The following is a 15,348-nucleotide window of genomic DNA, read 5'->3' on the forward strand; positions in this document are numbered from 1 at the left end:
TAGATATGAAAACTGGTTTCCCCACATTAGGGTTTTTCTAGGGACGTTTTATCCAAAAATACTGGTGAAAATTGTGTAATTGGTTTCTGGTATATTTCATGTAATTTTATTTTTATGATTGGTGCTGTTAATGTTATTATTCGTTGCTTCCTATAGAAGAATTAGTTTCCTGTGAATAAGTAACGAGAAATAATTAATTTGGTTACTGGCATCTTATGGGGTAGCCAAAAATTTCACATGGTATTAGAGCAATGAATTGCTGAGGTTATTGGTGATCTGAGTGCGAGGACTTGATCGAGAAATCAAAGGATTTATCATACAAATTTTCTCTTTAGATCTATTTAGATTTATTGGGGTTTATTGTTCGAGGGCTTCAGAAACGACTTCAGCTGGATTGAGGGATCAAGACAGGCTTGATGGTGCATCGAACTTTGGTATTTGGAAATCCATAATTTTATTATTGTCGCTGCATGGACTGAAGGAGTATGCTACGATAGTTATTGCTGTACATACAGATTTGTTGGACTTTCCTTAGGCCCTAGATCTTGTCTGAGGCTAACCACGCACACAAACACACTAGGAACCCTCAACTTTACATAACAGAAATCTTCAACATTGAACTCAATAAAGTACATAGTGATTTGAGCCCAAAGCTCGATTATTTTATTAATCCAACAATATAAGAATCATGGGGCCCCCGTACTAGGGATCATGCCCCTCGATCACTAGTACAACTAGTATACATAATATACAACACTAGGGCTTGAGGTCAACAACTTGTGATCCTCGATCTTTTGACACAACAAGACCAGATACAATGACTTACTTGCTGAAGATGCTCATTCACTTACAATCCTTTGGTCCTCTTATCCTTGGTGTATTTGGCAAGTTCTTCGCCACCTATCTCATAGAGATCTTGTTGCCTTAATGTCTTTGCACTCAACTGCTCACAAGTGTCTCAGCTCCTTCAAATTCGCTTGCACAATTAGCTCCACAAATCTTCCTTCTCTCAATGACTATGCTGCTTTAAGGTCATTGAACATAGGCTCCAATATCAACTCTGTTACGCTGATGCTTGTCTCATCAAAATCATTGTACATAGGCCTTAACACATTTGCCTTTTCATAGCTTCAATGTCACTGTATATAGGCTCAACCGAGGCTTGCTACCTATAATGAATTTGCTTCTTAGATCACTGTTCTTAAGCCCTCAACAACTCTGTCCATACATGTCATAGATGAACAAACCTCTAATCAATACGCTCAATAGTCATTCTACTTAATATATCAACGCTACGCACTGCTCTCTTTCTGTCTGTGATAACTTTCTAAGTTTTTATTAATGCTCCAATTTGACGCTTGTTCGACCTCCTTTAGGGTTGACCTAAACCACAAAGTTTCAATGCAGCTTCCTGAGGAAGTTTGGACGTCACAACAGAGTAAACTTAGGCCTTTTAAGCCTCTTCTAGGGTCTCGACCTTCTCACCTAAGCACCAAACAGAGATGGCCTTCACAACATAGAATTCAATGCCTTCAATTTGCTTGGACAAACCTAAGCTAGGGTTGATTCACACACAGGATCAACGTGCTTCTTTCCTCCCAAACACGACTTGAGCCAAGCCCTTTAGGGGCACACACCTCCATAGAAAAATCAACCTTTTTTCTGAGCAAAACTTGGCCTTCATTCATCATACAAAAAATTAGACCATAAACTAGCTCTCCAAGGCTGTGGTTCCTTTGAGAAATGTGATTGCCTTCTAGGCAAATTTCTCACAAGAATGAATGCTCTTCTTAACTTCTGTTCATGGAAACCCTTAGACTTGGGCTTCCTTCAGCTATTGTTCATAGTGACCTACTTCAAGCCCTACAGGAACAAGAGACAGATCTGCTACATTGGCATAAGACTAGGGCCCTAAACCATCGACCTTGTGCATCAACCCTCCACCATTACGACACCCTTGCTCCCTTGACTCGACCTTCTTAGAAGTTAGAACAGTAGATCTGTCTCCATGATTAGATCTTGACCCTCCTAGGGCACACTTAGCACAAGAGGGCTACATCTCTGTTGCACTCCAAATCTCATATGAACCTCACCTTAGCCTCGTTTATACCTTTCCTTGGGTCACTTAGGAACCTTCGAGATCTATGGTTTTATACTTTTTGACCCTTATAATCTTTAATTATATCCCTCTTGGTCCTAAACCCACACCTTCGGTCCAAAACCCCACTTTTGTGTAAATCGCCCAACAGACTACTTTTTGGCGGGTTGTCCTCTCTTGGAAATACCTTCTAAACTACCCAAATTCTAACAAGATTTGAAAAATATGCAACCTACCATAAGTAGGATGCCAAGGCAAGGCTTATTATCCAAGACACCTGTACTTGACCCTAAAAAATAGACCACAAACAAACCAAAAACCCTTCCCAAGAACAATGCTAAAAATCCTTCAAGAGATGTGCCAAAACCCTTCCATAGAAAGTTGCTTCAACTCTGTTGGAAATATCGAGGAGGGGGGGGGGGTGAATCAATATTCCTTTCAATTGTTATATTATGCTAGTTAAGATTTTGTCACAATTTAAACGAAAAACAAAAGAAGTAAAATAATAAAATAAGCTTATTAATGAAGATAGTTAGGACTCCAATCCTCTTCTAGGTTCCAACCTATACAACAAAATTTCCAACTTCTTCAAGGCTCCAACCTTGGATAAGGACTCCAATCCTTCAATTATAAATCTAGGGTCCAACTTCGTCTCTCACAAGGCTCCAACCGTGTATGAGGACTGCAAACCTCAATCAGGCTCCAACAAAGGTCTGCTCCAAACTTGCTCCATAAGTCTGCTCAAAGAAGGCCTTTAAGGACTGCTCCAAAAGATACAAAAACGCTGCTCAAAGTCTGCTTCAAAATGGCTTATAGATTGCTTCAAAAGGCTGCCTCAAAACGAGTTTCAAGTCTTCAACTATCATAGGACCGAAATCCACCGAGAGGGGTTGAGTCTGGTCTTTCCACAGGGCCGAGATCTGCTTCTACGTTAGGTTTGAGGGCTGCTTTTCCACAGGGCCGAAATTCATTGGCTGAGTAGAGGGTCCAAGGTCTGTAATAGGGCTCAGCTACAAGACAAATCTTGGACTGTCAAGAGGCCCAATCTTGTCTTTGCCAAGGTCTTAAGTAGGCCGATTTTTAGGCCGAATTTAGTGCCACAAGGAGGCTGAAATAATACTCAAAAATAGTTCCCATTTTGCCCAGAAGATGCCACAAAGGAGAAAGAATTCCAATAGAAAAACCACCAAGAATCCTTAACCAAAAACAAAGATAGAATCCATGTCTTGTTCTTGCAACTAGCTCCTAGGTTCATGAGATATGAACCCTTATACTTCTTCTACCCAGATCTTAATTCTCCTTGTCTCCTTGGCTGAGTAGGATGAGAAAATGAGGAGTATTGGCTCTTATTTATACATGTGTAATCCCACACTAAATTGTCATGTCTATGGGCGGGCCGACTTGATCTCAAGGTTGGACGACTTGAAGTGGGGGACAAAAACTAGTTTCCCCACTTAAAAAACCCATTTCTCCTCATTAGAGAGCAGCGAGGAGGCATGCTATAGCTCATTGGAAAGGGATTATTGTGCTCTTTGAATCTATGGCATTCTCTTCTTTATTAAGTCATCCTTTGACATTAATGACAAATTATTTCTTTAACAAGCTCTCCCTTTTTTATTGATGGCAACAATCTCCTCATAGCTACTCTCCGTAACATCGTGCTGCTCCCCCTGTTATGATGGTGTTGATTGTGCTACTCCCCCTATTATGATGCTGCTCCTCTTGTGTTCATGTTCTCCCCTTTTGACATTAGTAACGAAGGGATGCTTTACTGGGATGCAAAAGAAATGACCCCCATCTTTTGATGAAGATATTCAAATTCTTCTCGAGGTAGGGGTTTTGTGAATATATCTGCAATCTGTTCCTTAGTGTTGACATACTCTATTTTGATGTTTTCGTTTGCAAATTGTTCTCGAAGAAAGTGATATTTGATTGGAAATGTTTTGTCTTTGATTGCATGATTGGATTTTTTGAGACACTGATGGCACTAGTATTGTCACGACTCACAGTAGATAGTGATAGGTTGATTTGTTTCTATTTTGACATCTTGCAATGCTTCCTTCATCCATAGGATTTGTGTACAACCATCTAATATTACTATGTACTTGGCTTCAACTCTGGAGAGAGATATAGATTATTGTTTCTTGCTTAGTCAAGATACAAGACAGTGTCCTACGAAGAATGCATTCCCACTAGTGCTCTTTTGATCTTTGATGCTTCTTGCCCAGTTTGCATCGGTATATGCTTTCATGGCAAGATTTGTGCTCTTAGGGTACCATAGTCCAAATTCAGGAGTCCCCTTTTCACTGCTTGCATGTGTGATTCCTTAGGGGTTGATTGGAATCGTGCCGCCATTCCTATTGCCTACATGATGTCTAGTCGTAAAGCTGTAAGATATTAAAGCCCTCAAATCATTGATCTCTAGAGAGTTGTATCTACTGTAGGGGATTCATTGTCCTTACTTAGCTTGCAACCTGTAATCATAGGTGTGTTTACAATAACACATTCTTCCATCCCAAATCGCTTAAGCATCTTGTTGAGGTACTTTCTTTGTGTTATGAACATTCCAACATCGGTTTGAGTTACTTGAAGTCCAAGAAGAGAGACAACTCTCCAATCATTGACATTTCAAATTCTTTTAACATTTCTTGGGCAATTTTTTTGACTCATCTCATCATTGTTGCTACCAAAAATCAGAACATCCACATATACTAGTGTGATCAACAAACTCCCTTTGTCCATCTTCATGTAAAGATTGCTTCTTGCAACTCCTTTTTTGAATCCCTGTTGTTGAATGTACTGATCCAATCTAGCATATCAAGCTCTTGGAGCTTGTTTTAATTTGTATAAGGCCTTCTTTAATTTGCAAACAAAGTGTTTATTTTCTGACAAGTTATTCCATGTATACTTCTTTTAGATATCCATTTAGAAAGGTTGACTTCACATCCATTTGATAGACTTTGAAGCCTTTAGAACAAGCAAATGCTAAAAACATCCTTATAGCCTCTAATCTGGCAACATGAGTGAAAGTCTCTTCAAAGTCAATTCCTTCAATTTGAGTGTATCCCTTGCACACCAATCTTGCCTTATTTTTGATGACTTGTTCATCTTCATTCATTTTGTTTTTATACACCCACTTGGTTCCTATGACATTTTTATCCTTTAGATGAGGTACTAGTTCCCATGTTCCATACTTTTGAATTTGGTTAATCTCTTCTTCCATTGCCTTTACCCAATGTGGATCCTTGCTTGGGTGAAATACTTTTTTCAACTAGGGATAATAAGGCAATTTCACTCCTTTTTGGTGTGTTTGTCATCTTACTTCGAGTTTTGTATTCCTCCATCCGCATTTCCAATGATCTGGTCTTTAGGATGATGTTTTTGTATAAACTTTAACATTGATGGTGTTTGAGATGGTTCCACCTTTTGATTGTTTGTAGCATTTGTAGGCCTTGCTTCTTAATGAGTATCCAAGGAAAATTCCTTCCTCATCATGTGAATCAAATTTGCTTAGTGAATCGTCATTAATCTTCATAAGGCATTTACTTCCAAATATTCTAAGTGTTTCATAGAGGTAGGTGTTCCTTTCCATAGTTCATATGGAGTTTTATCACTGTTTACCCAGAGTTGAGCTCTGTTCATGATATATATTGCTGGCTCAACTGCCTCCCTCCAAAATTTTGCCTGTAAATCAACTTCCAACAACATTGTTCTTGTAGTCCCTTGTACAAATTTGTTCTTTCTCTCTGCTACTCCTTCTTGTCATGGAGTCCTAGCAACAAAAAGTTCCCTTTTGATTCCATATTTTTCATAGAATTCATTGAATTCTCCTGAGGTAAATTCCCCACCTCTATCCATTCTTAAGCATTTGATCTTCAACTCACTTTCATTTTCAATTGTTGCTTTGAAAGTTTTAAAACAATCTAGTGCTTCTGACTTATATCTTATGAAAAATACCCACATCATTCTAGTATAATCATCTATAAATAAAATAAAGTACCTTTCTCCTTGTAGAGCTGGAGTTCTAGTTGGACCACACAGATCTGCATGAATGATTTCTAAAGGCTTTGATGTCGAGCATTCCTTTGATTTGAAGCTAGTCTTGGTTTGCTTTCTATGTTGAGATGGTGCACAAATAGCATTCGTCGGCTGTGAGATTTTGGGGATATCTCTTATTGCTTGAGTTTTGGTTATCTTTACCAAGTTATCAAAGCTTAGGTGTCCCAAACGCTTGTACCACAACCAACTTTCATTTGCTTGACTCATGTAACATCTTTCTTCTTGAATTTCACTGAGAATGTATACATTATCTGCTGTTCTTACTCCTCTTCCTACTAGTTTTCCTGAAGATGATTTCCTTATCTCACAGTCCTTGGAACAAAAGATGAGATCATGCCCTTGATCGCATATTTGGATGACACTCAAAAGATTATGCTTGAGCCCTTCAACATATAGAGCATTTTGTGCTTTCCCTTTGCCATTGATGAGACTCACTGTGCCTTTCCCAACAATTTTAGCAGATCTATTGTCTCCAAAGGTCACATTTCCATCCTTTTCTGTGCTTATTGAGATGAACTTTTTCTGGTCACCTGTCATGTGCCTAGAACATCCACTATCAACAAACCATTGATTTTCCTTTTTCTGAGCACACAAAGCTAGATCACATTTTTCAGAGGTAGATCCTTTGGGCTTCTTTCTCCAAACTTTCTCTCTTAGCTCTAGTGGACAATTTTGTGCTTCATGGCCTAGATTATTACATTTGTAGCATTCTAGGCTATACTTTGAAAGAGGAGCAAAGGAATTATAAGCTCTAATTTGGTCTTGCCTTTTTGGATCAATAATTTTATTTTAATGATTATCCCCATAGGCCTTGCAATGTATTGCTTGATGACCAAATTTTTACAAGAGAAACAATGACCAAGGAAAATAGTTTGATACCTGTTAGGATAAGCTTGCCTTGATGAGATATTCCTTTCAGGAAGGGGCTGCTTCTCATTCCTTGGATGAACTTTGTTTCTTGCAAGGTTAGAATGATAAGATCCTTTATGGACATTAACACAAATTCTAGGCTTTTCTTCATGATGAACATTAGTTTTTCTTTGAATTGGAAGATTCTCCCATATAGCTAAGTCCAGATTTGTCATGTAGTGGCATTTGAGAGCTGAGAATGACATCCAAGGTTTGGGAACTCTTCAGATTCTTGTTGCCTTGTCCAACTCTCCTTTTAGAGATACACCTTAAATGTCCAATTTTTCACCAGATTTCTGATGAGAACTTAACTAAGCTGGGGGGGGGGGGTGGAGTGAATCAGTTTAGTACATTTGTGGACATTAAACTCTGATTATTTTAACTGATTAACTGAACTATTAAATGAGCAACATACACCTTATGAACAACAGATTTAATATATAACCAACACTTAACATGTAAATAACAACATAACAACTGTCATGACAACATAAAATCAACACAAGATCATCACATGTGAACACCAAATATAAGTGGAAACCCATAATGGGAGAAAACCACAAATTTGTTATTGTTGTGATGCAAATGCAAGCTCCTACTCCCTTATTATTTTTCTGCAAGCTACAACATGCAAGGAAGCTCCAACTCTCATAAGTTTTCTGCAGGCTACAACCCATAGGAGGCTCCTACCTCAATAGGCTCCAACTTGTTATTTATCAAACTACAACCTGAAAGGAGACTTCAATCCCCTAATACATACAAGAAACAACATGCTGGTTTACCTGGTCTATAACTCTGCATACCTTCATCTTTGTCTCTGCTTCTTCTCCTTAAATCTGCTTCAGATCAGCTCTATATGTGTGTTAGGTAACTAATGAACAACACTTCAATCAACTCTCACATTCTCTAACTCTCTAACCTTTCGACCCTCCAACCTCTCACAATTTTATAAATGAATTTTGATGGTTGTTAGTATTCCACACACGAATCTGAAATGACAAAACTCGTGTCTTTGCATTCCGAGGGTGTCTCGTCATTGCCAAAACTATTTTAACTATTGAATATTAAAATACATAAAATGAATTTCACCATATCAAAATGACTATAATTCACATTCTTCATGCCAATAAAATAAATTTCAACATATTCAAATAGCATGCATTAATATAGTTCACCTTTAAAGATTACAACAACCAAAGTCCTAACATATGCAACGCAACATCTTTGCAACTTTGTTTTGCACACATTTGTCTTTGCCATAGCCTTGCACCACAATATTCTTCACGCCTTTGCTTTTTCCTTTGTCTTTGTTTTTTCCTTGCATCACAACAATTTTTGCAACATTCTGTTATCAACAACCAACAAGCATATGTGACCAATAAGGATATGTAACATAACTTATCAGAGCTCCAAGACAACCATGCCATCAATGACACCCCATGTGAAAGCAAGCTCCAACAAGCTGTTCTCCTTCACCTCCAATACCTGCATCAACATAAGAACAAGCTGTTCTCCTTCACCTCCAATACCTGCATCAACATAAGCATGCCGTCAACAATACCTGTACAATTGTTCATACATTAACTGAGCCATCATACTTTGCTATTCTTTGCCTTCACCCTTTGCATCACAACTTCTTCAACATTTGCAACATAACCTCTGCAACATCTGACCAAGCAAACCTCAACATACATCAACTGACATCACAACATCACAAGCATAACAAGCCTACCATCACAATATCACAAAATAGCCATAGCATCACACCATATGGTGAAAACACCTACTCAGCATCAATAGTCTCTGCAACATATTAAACATACCAAGCTGCTATGGAAACATGACATATCAAACATGCCTTGCTGTTCATACCTCCTCACACACTTCTGTCAACTATCATAAGCATAACAACAGCTACTCAGCATCAATAGTCTCTGCAACATATTAAACATACCAAGCTGCTATGGAAACATGACATATCAAACATGCCTTGCTGTTCATACCTCCTCACACACTTCTGTCAACTATCATAAGCATAACAAGCATCAAGCATTAAGCAACATACCTTGCCATCAAGCATACCAGTGATCAATAATATAGTAACATAACAACATAAGCATATGTAAGCAATTCAATAATAAGCATCACAACACCTCATCAACTGTGCATCCATATAACAACAACAAGCATACCCAAGCCATCAAACAACACCTACAAAGCCATATCTCTTGTTGCTCCTGCTCCTTTGCCATTGCTGCTCTTTTGCCATCAATGACAACAATGCCATCAATCTCCCCCTTTGACTTTGAAGGAAACACTATGATCCTTTTCCTTTTTGCTATGACCCTCCTTTCTGCTTAGGTCCCCCTTTGACATCAATGCCAAGGGGGCTGAAAAATACATGTACTAGTTGTTTGCAACACTTTCAAAGAGATCTTTGAATTGTGAACAAGAGTATAATCACCAAAATGTAAGCTCGACAGTGTTCTTTCAACTGAATAATTTCACATTTTGTTTTTCCATTGTCGACCTCAGAATCTATGAACAAAAAATATATATGCCTTCACCATGCCTTTACAAACCCAAAGCTATCAACATATTGAAAACATATCTATACAGGAAGGAGACATGCAACAACACTTCTAATAAGCTGTTATAATATTCCTGGGTGCACATAAAAATCTTGTCCAACAATGCAAATTCCAACTAATGTGCATGGGCCACATTCTCCACATAACTGAAATCGTACATGTTTTCTACATTACCAATGATGAACTTAGTTTTCCCTGCCCTTACGGCTGCAACTACAGATGGCACTAGAAGTTTATCTCCAGGACCAAAAATGCTACTTGGACATATGACACACGTATGGCACATGTCAACATTTTTTTTAGGAGTCTGCAATTGCTATTTGCCTTCAAAAAAAGGGGATGGTAACAGTTGTGCTCATGGGCCAAGTAAGTTTTTCTGCATAAGAGACCAGTTAACAAGGATGAACCTTACACACAACTTGATTTTCAGTGTGGAGGTTCCTATTGCAATGTAAAATATGATCTTCCCATGAATTCACTTATGCAAAATCAGGTTTCAGCCACTATCATAGGTACTTAGTAGATAAAGGAACCCTTATAAGGAGACCACTTTCACCACAACTGACTGCCTTGACATGCATTAAATACCATTGTACAAAATGCCTTGCTTATCAACAAGTCTTATCTAGCACTGAATATAGGAGAGGAATTTGCAGTTAGTCAGGACTTTCTTGTGTACTTTATAAGCAAGTCTTCAACGGAGAGACCCGGTACAGAATGTAGGGCTCCAAATAGTGCCATTGCCACTTGGGCGTTTCTCTAAATAGGGCAGCAAAACACTCTGCAGGATTGGCAGTCTGAGATGAGATGCTGAAAGGGTGAATCCAAATATCTAGACCGAACTTCTCCATCAAAGCTTCGCCCTTGAGCATTTCCATGCTTGCCTGCATTGCAGAAGGCAAATTCTGCATCCAAGCTACCACGAAGTCATCCAATTTCCATCTGCCAACAATCATGAGCTGCTTTGCATAGTGCAAGTAGACAAGCCTCTTATTCAGACACTAGATTTGGCTCATTTCATGTTGACCCTCCTCTACAGGCCCAACAACTGTGTTGTTGAAATTTGGTAGCTCAGGGAGAAATTCCCTCCTTTGGGAAGTCCTCCTCACCCTTTGGAGACCCTAATAGCCCTTGGAAGAATTTAATTTGCCGAAGGAAAAATATTATTTTTAATGTGAAACCCACATCTACAGAAAAGTACAAGTCGACCTAGGCAAGGAAATTCGACCTCCAAGGACACATATAAATAGATTACACATAGCATCATTTGGAGGCACCATCACACATGCTCATCTTCTCTGTTTGGTTCGAGTAGCTCTGAAATTGCAAGTACGAGTTCACAGGTGTGAAGGAGAGAAATTTTTTCTATTGACTGAGTTTGACTTCTGTTTTGGGCTGTTTGACTTGCGTTGACTTGAACAGGGTTTGACCTTGTTTGACTGGTTTTTGGATCTGCTTGGAAGGCGGAGTTTTCTGTTGCTTTGACTGAGATTTTTCAGAGCATTTTGACTAGCGTTGATTGAACTTATTGTGCAAGGGTTTCTCCGGGTCAACCTTTGACTTTGACGGAATTGCGGGCAGAAGTTGTTGACTATTTTGACCAAGTTTGATTGAGCTAAGGAGGCTGAGTTCTTTGTTGCCTTGACCAAATTTTTCTAGGCACTTTGACCGTTGACTGGTTATGGTAGCGTTCACTGCTGTTGAATTTGACCAAAAATTGCAGAATTCAAGTTTGACTAGATTTGACTTTCTTGCTCATATTTGACTAGATATTGGTTGGGTGATTTGGCTAGTCAAGGCTTTGACCTTTGACTCATTGCTGATGTACTTGGACATTGTATCTCTATGTTGGACATGTGATGACAATCTAATAGAAGAAGACTTTGGAAGGGGTTTTCCCCCTTGTGGGGTTTTTCCTTGGTCTTTGAACAAACTACTGTGTCTTGACTCTCTATTGTTCTTGGTTGTCTTCTAATGTGCATTTGGTTTACTGTTCTATATACAATTACTTATTGTTGTTGGAAGATTGCAATTATATTGGAAATTCTTTGCTAATTGAAGAATAATTGTTATTAGTAATTGTGTCAAGCATAGAACACTGCAAAATTAGCATATGTGCCCATAGACTTCCAAGCAATGCATAAAAATTCTTTTGGAATACCCATCTTGTTCTAACATGGGCAGAATATCTGCAACTCTCAGGGCATTCAGAGGCCAATCATGCTGAACACAGTTGAGAATAAGGACATCGAGGAGATAACCCATAAACTTGCCGTCCACAGTCATCCAGTAGCCTTAAATCTCTATGGATGCTAGGCGTTTTAGACCTGCTCGTAGCTTTTCGCTTGCTTGGATCTTCTCTAGCAAATCCTCCCACCTGTATAAGCCCTATAAGCCTCTCATTTCCATTTCTGCATCCATTTTGTCTTCTTTGTAAGGCCTTTCACTAAGAAGGGACGTGAGCTTCTCTAGCTTCGGAGCAATCTGAATAAGTTCCTTGCAAGGGGCTAGTTTAAGTGCACCGACACTGGGCCTGTCGCATTCAGTCTGTGGGTGGCGGTGAACTTATTCTGCTTCTTTTTGAAGGACTAGAATTTGAAGGGGTATTATGAAAATGGAGTTGGAAGTGGCAACAAATTTGATCACATATGTTTTTGAAGAGGTTCATAAAGCAACTTCTTCATCTGGGCTTCCTATGATGGTCACCCCATGTTTCATAATCTCTGTGAGAATGCCATCGTCTACTTCCAATAAGCTGAGATCTCGATGCGCGCCAAAGAATCTGCCGTACTTTATTGAGATTGATGAATTGGGTTCCGGTCCTAGAAGCCCCTCCGCTCCTCCTGCAGCCATGCCAGTCCATTTGTGCCTGCTGGAAAGTTAGGTTTCCTTTATGTCATGAATGAATGAGTCTGGTGCAACCATATGGAAGACAACAAATGCTTCATGTACTCGACACTTATAAAATATCGTCTTCTACATTTGCCAACATACACCATTTTACATTGCTCAATCGCTTCTGATAGTCGGTCTACATTGAGGAGGTTGGACGACCTTTCTTTGCATACACTAATTTCATCCTCAAATTTCTTTGAGCTTTAAGTGTCTCACCAACCATTGATTTAGCTGCATAAGTAACTTTAGCGAAAAGCTGCATGATGGTATGCACTTGAAAATAATTGTTAATATTGACTCGAATCCAATTGTCATGAAATGAGGGCACAAAACCCTTATTCCAATATTATACATAACTGCATACCATATAATATCAACGCTATAATGTAGAAATAACATCGATGCCATATAATAATACAACACTGATATCAACATTGAACATTTGCACAATAACCAACACTTAACATGTAAATCACAACATAACAACTTTTATCACAACATAGAATCAACACACAAGATCATCACATGTGGACACCAAATATAAGTGGAAACCCATAAAGGGAGAAAACCACGAATTTGTTATTGTTGTGATGCAGAGGCAAGCTCCTACTCTCTTTCTTATTTTCTATAGGCTCCAACCTACAGGAGGTTGGTACCTCAATTTTTTTGCAAGCTACAACATGCAAGGAAGCTCCAACTCCCATAAGTTTTCTGTAGGCTACAACCCCCAGGAGGCTCCTACCTCGATAGGGTCCAACCTGTTATTTATCAAGCTACAATTTGAAAGGAGACTACAATCCCCTGATACATACAAGAAACAACATGCTGGTTTACCTGGTCTATAACTCTGCATACCTCCATTTCTGTCTCTACTTTTTTTTCTCCTCAAATCTACTTCACATCAACTCTATATATGTGCTAGGTAACTAATGAACAACACTTCAATCAACTCTCATATTCTTTAACTCTCTAACCATACAACCCTCCAACCTCACACAGTTTTGTAAATGAACTTTGATGGCTGTTAGTATTCCACACACACGAATATGAAATGACCAAACTTGTCTCTTTGCATTCCAAGGGTGTATCTGGAAGAGACAATTTCACTTTAATTTTCAATAGTAATCACATAAACCATTAATTCACATTGACAGTAACTATAGATAGGGCATAAACAATAAACGCAGAAGACAAGTCAATACAAGAGAACACCAATATTTGGCTAAAGGCAGGGAAAAAACCCAGAGGGGGAAAACCCTTAATCAATCCTTCTTATTATCAAATTTGAAATATGAAATGTTCAGCAGAGTGAGAATGTCCAATAGAGTACAATGTTGAAAGTCAATGTCAATGTGACTTGACCTTTTACAAAATATACAAACCAGTGCCCAACTGATGAGGTCAAATCTGATCAGCTTGATGAAGGTCTGCAATTCTGAAAAGTCAACAACAGAACTTGCCCTAACCAGACAGCAGTCAATGGTCAACGCAGCAGTCAAACAGCCCCTCTTGAGTTCAGTCAAAGTCAAGGATACTCGGCCTTTGTTGGTGGTCTAACAGCAGTAAAAACAGTCAACAAAATGGCTGTCAAACCTGGTCAAATGATGAAATCACCCTGTGGTCAAAACAGTCCTCCAAGCCTGCAGTCAAACCCAGTCAAACAGCTCCTGCCTCGATTTTTGTGCCAAATAATGTGGCCTGCTAGGACAGATCCTCCCCTGGTCAAAACACAGTCAAATAGTCCCTCAAAGGTCCAAGAATCAATGCCAGTCAAAGTATCCTCCAAACAAAAAGTCAACGCAGGTCAAAACAGCTCCAAGAATTGGCACGTGTGGAAGAATGGCTGCCTTAGATGTACGAACTGATCAGATAAGGAGAGAGAATGATGTGTGAATGAATGTGCCAAATGAGGTTGAGGGTCTCCTTTATTTATGTGTTGGAGGGGGTTCAATTTGTCTAATTTGACCCCAAGCCGACCTTGACCAAATGTGCTCTTGTGGGCTTGACATCAAAAATATATTTCTCCTTGTCTGAATCAGTGTTTCCAGGGTTAATTTTGGTCCTCTCGGAAAGAAGAATTTTGTCCAATAATCATCTTTAGGCCAATGAACTGCCCAAAGTGGAATTTGGCCCTAGTTGCACATTTTTTTTTAACCACATGGTGAATCGGTAACTGCCAGTCCTAATCTATGGGAGACCCAGGGGCCAGGATCAAGCCTTGTAGCTGCCACTATAACACCAATAGTACATCCAACTACCTGCAAGTCGATATACTAAGATCCTATGGTTTTAGCAAAGCGAGACTCTCGTGCCGCCAAGGCAGGGGTGGGGAATCTGCTTCTCGAGCATCCACCACAGCAAGGCAGTGTACTCAATGAGATTTGAACTACGGTCTCCTAGGCTTTGCCCAAGTAGACTTACCGTCAAACCACACATCACTGTAGCAGCCCTAGTTGCACATTTTAACAAGAAGTCATCAAAAAGTTTAATGGGATATAACTTAAGTGATAGGGTAATATACCTCCCCTCCTTTTCACCTTTTTTGTTTTCACATTCCAATAGAGATGCCTTGTTGGATTGGTGATTGAGCATCTTGAGTACATGATAGAACTCAACACTCTCGAACTTGGTAACTTTTGATTTATTCGGGTAATTATTCTTATTAGAGTTCCATTGTTTGGAGGGGTGACTTTTAGCATAAGATCAATGATTAGTGCTGAGTCCCCAATGACAATTAGGTTCACGGTGTGCTTATTATCAACGATCCTCAACCCTTGGAATAGAGCAAATGCTTTT

The 15,348-nt window shown here is 39.2% G+C and overlaps 1 protein-coding gene and 1 pseudogene across 1 annotated transcript in view; one reads left to right on the forward strand and one right to left on the reverse strand.

Moving 5' to 3' along the window:
* The window catches only part of LOC149217621 (uncharacterized), a 221,477-nt gene that overhangs the window by 12,293 nt on the left and 193,836 nt on the right, over window positions 1-15,348 (forward strand). The gene's annotated exons all lie outside the window — the stretch shown is intronic.
* LOC149217622 (uncharacterized) lies at window positions 10,279-12,510 on the reverse strand (annotated as a pseudogene).

Source organism: Pinus tabuliformis, chromosome 1_1 (genome assembly GCF_031772625.1).
Source record: "Pinus tabuliformis cultivar Carrire ecotype Pingquan chromosome 1_1, CPIR1, whole genome shotgun sequence".
Classification (NCBI taxonomy): domain Eukaryota; kingdom Viridiplantae; phylum Streptophyta; class Pinopsida; order Pinales; family Pinaceae; genus Pinus; species Pinus tabuliformis.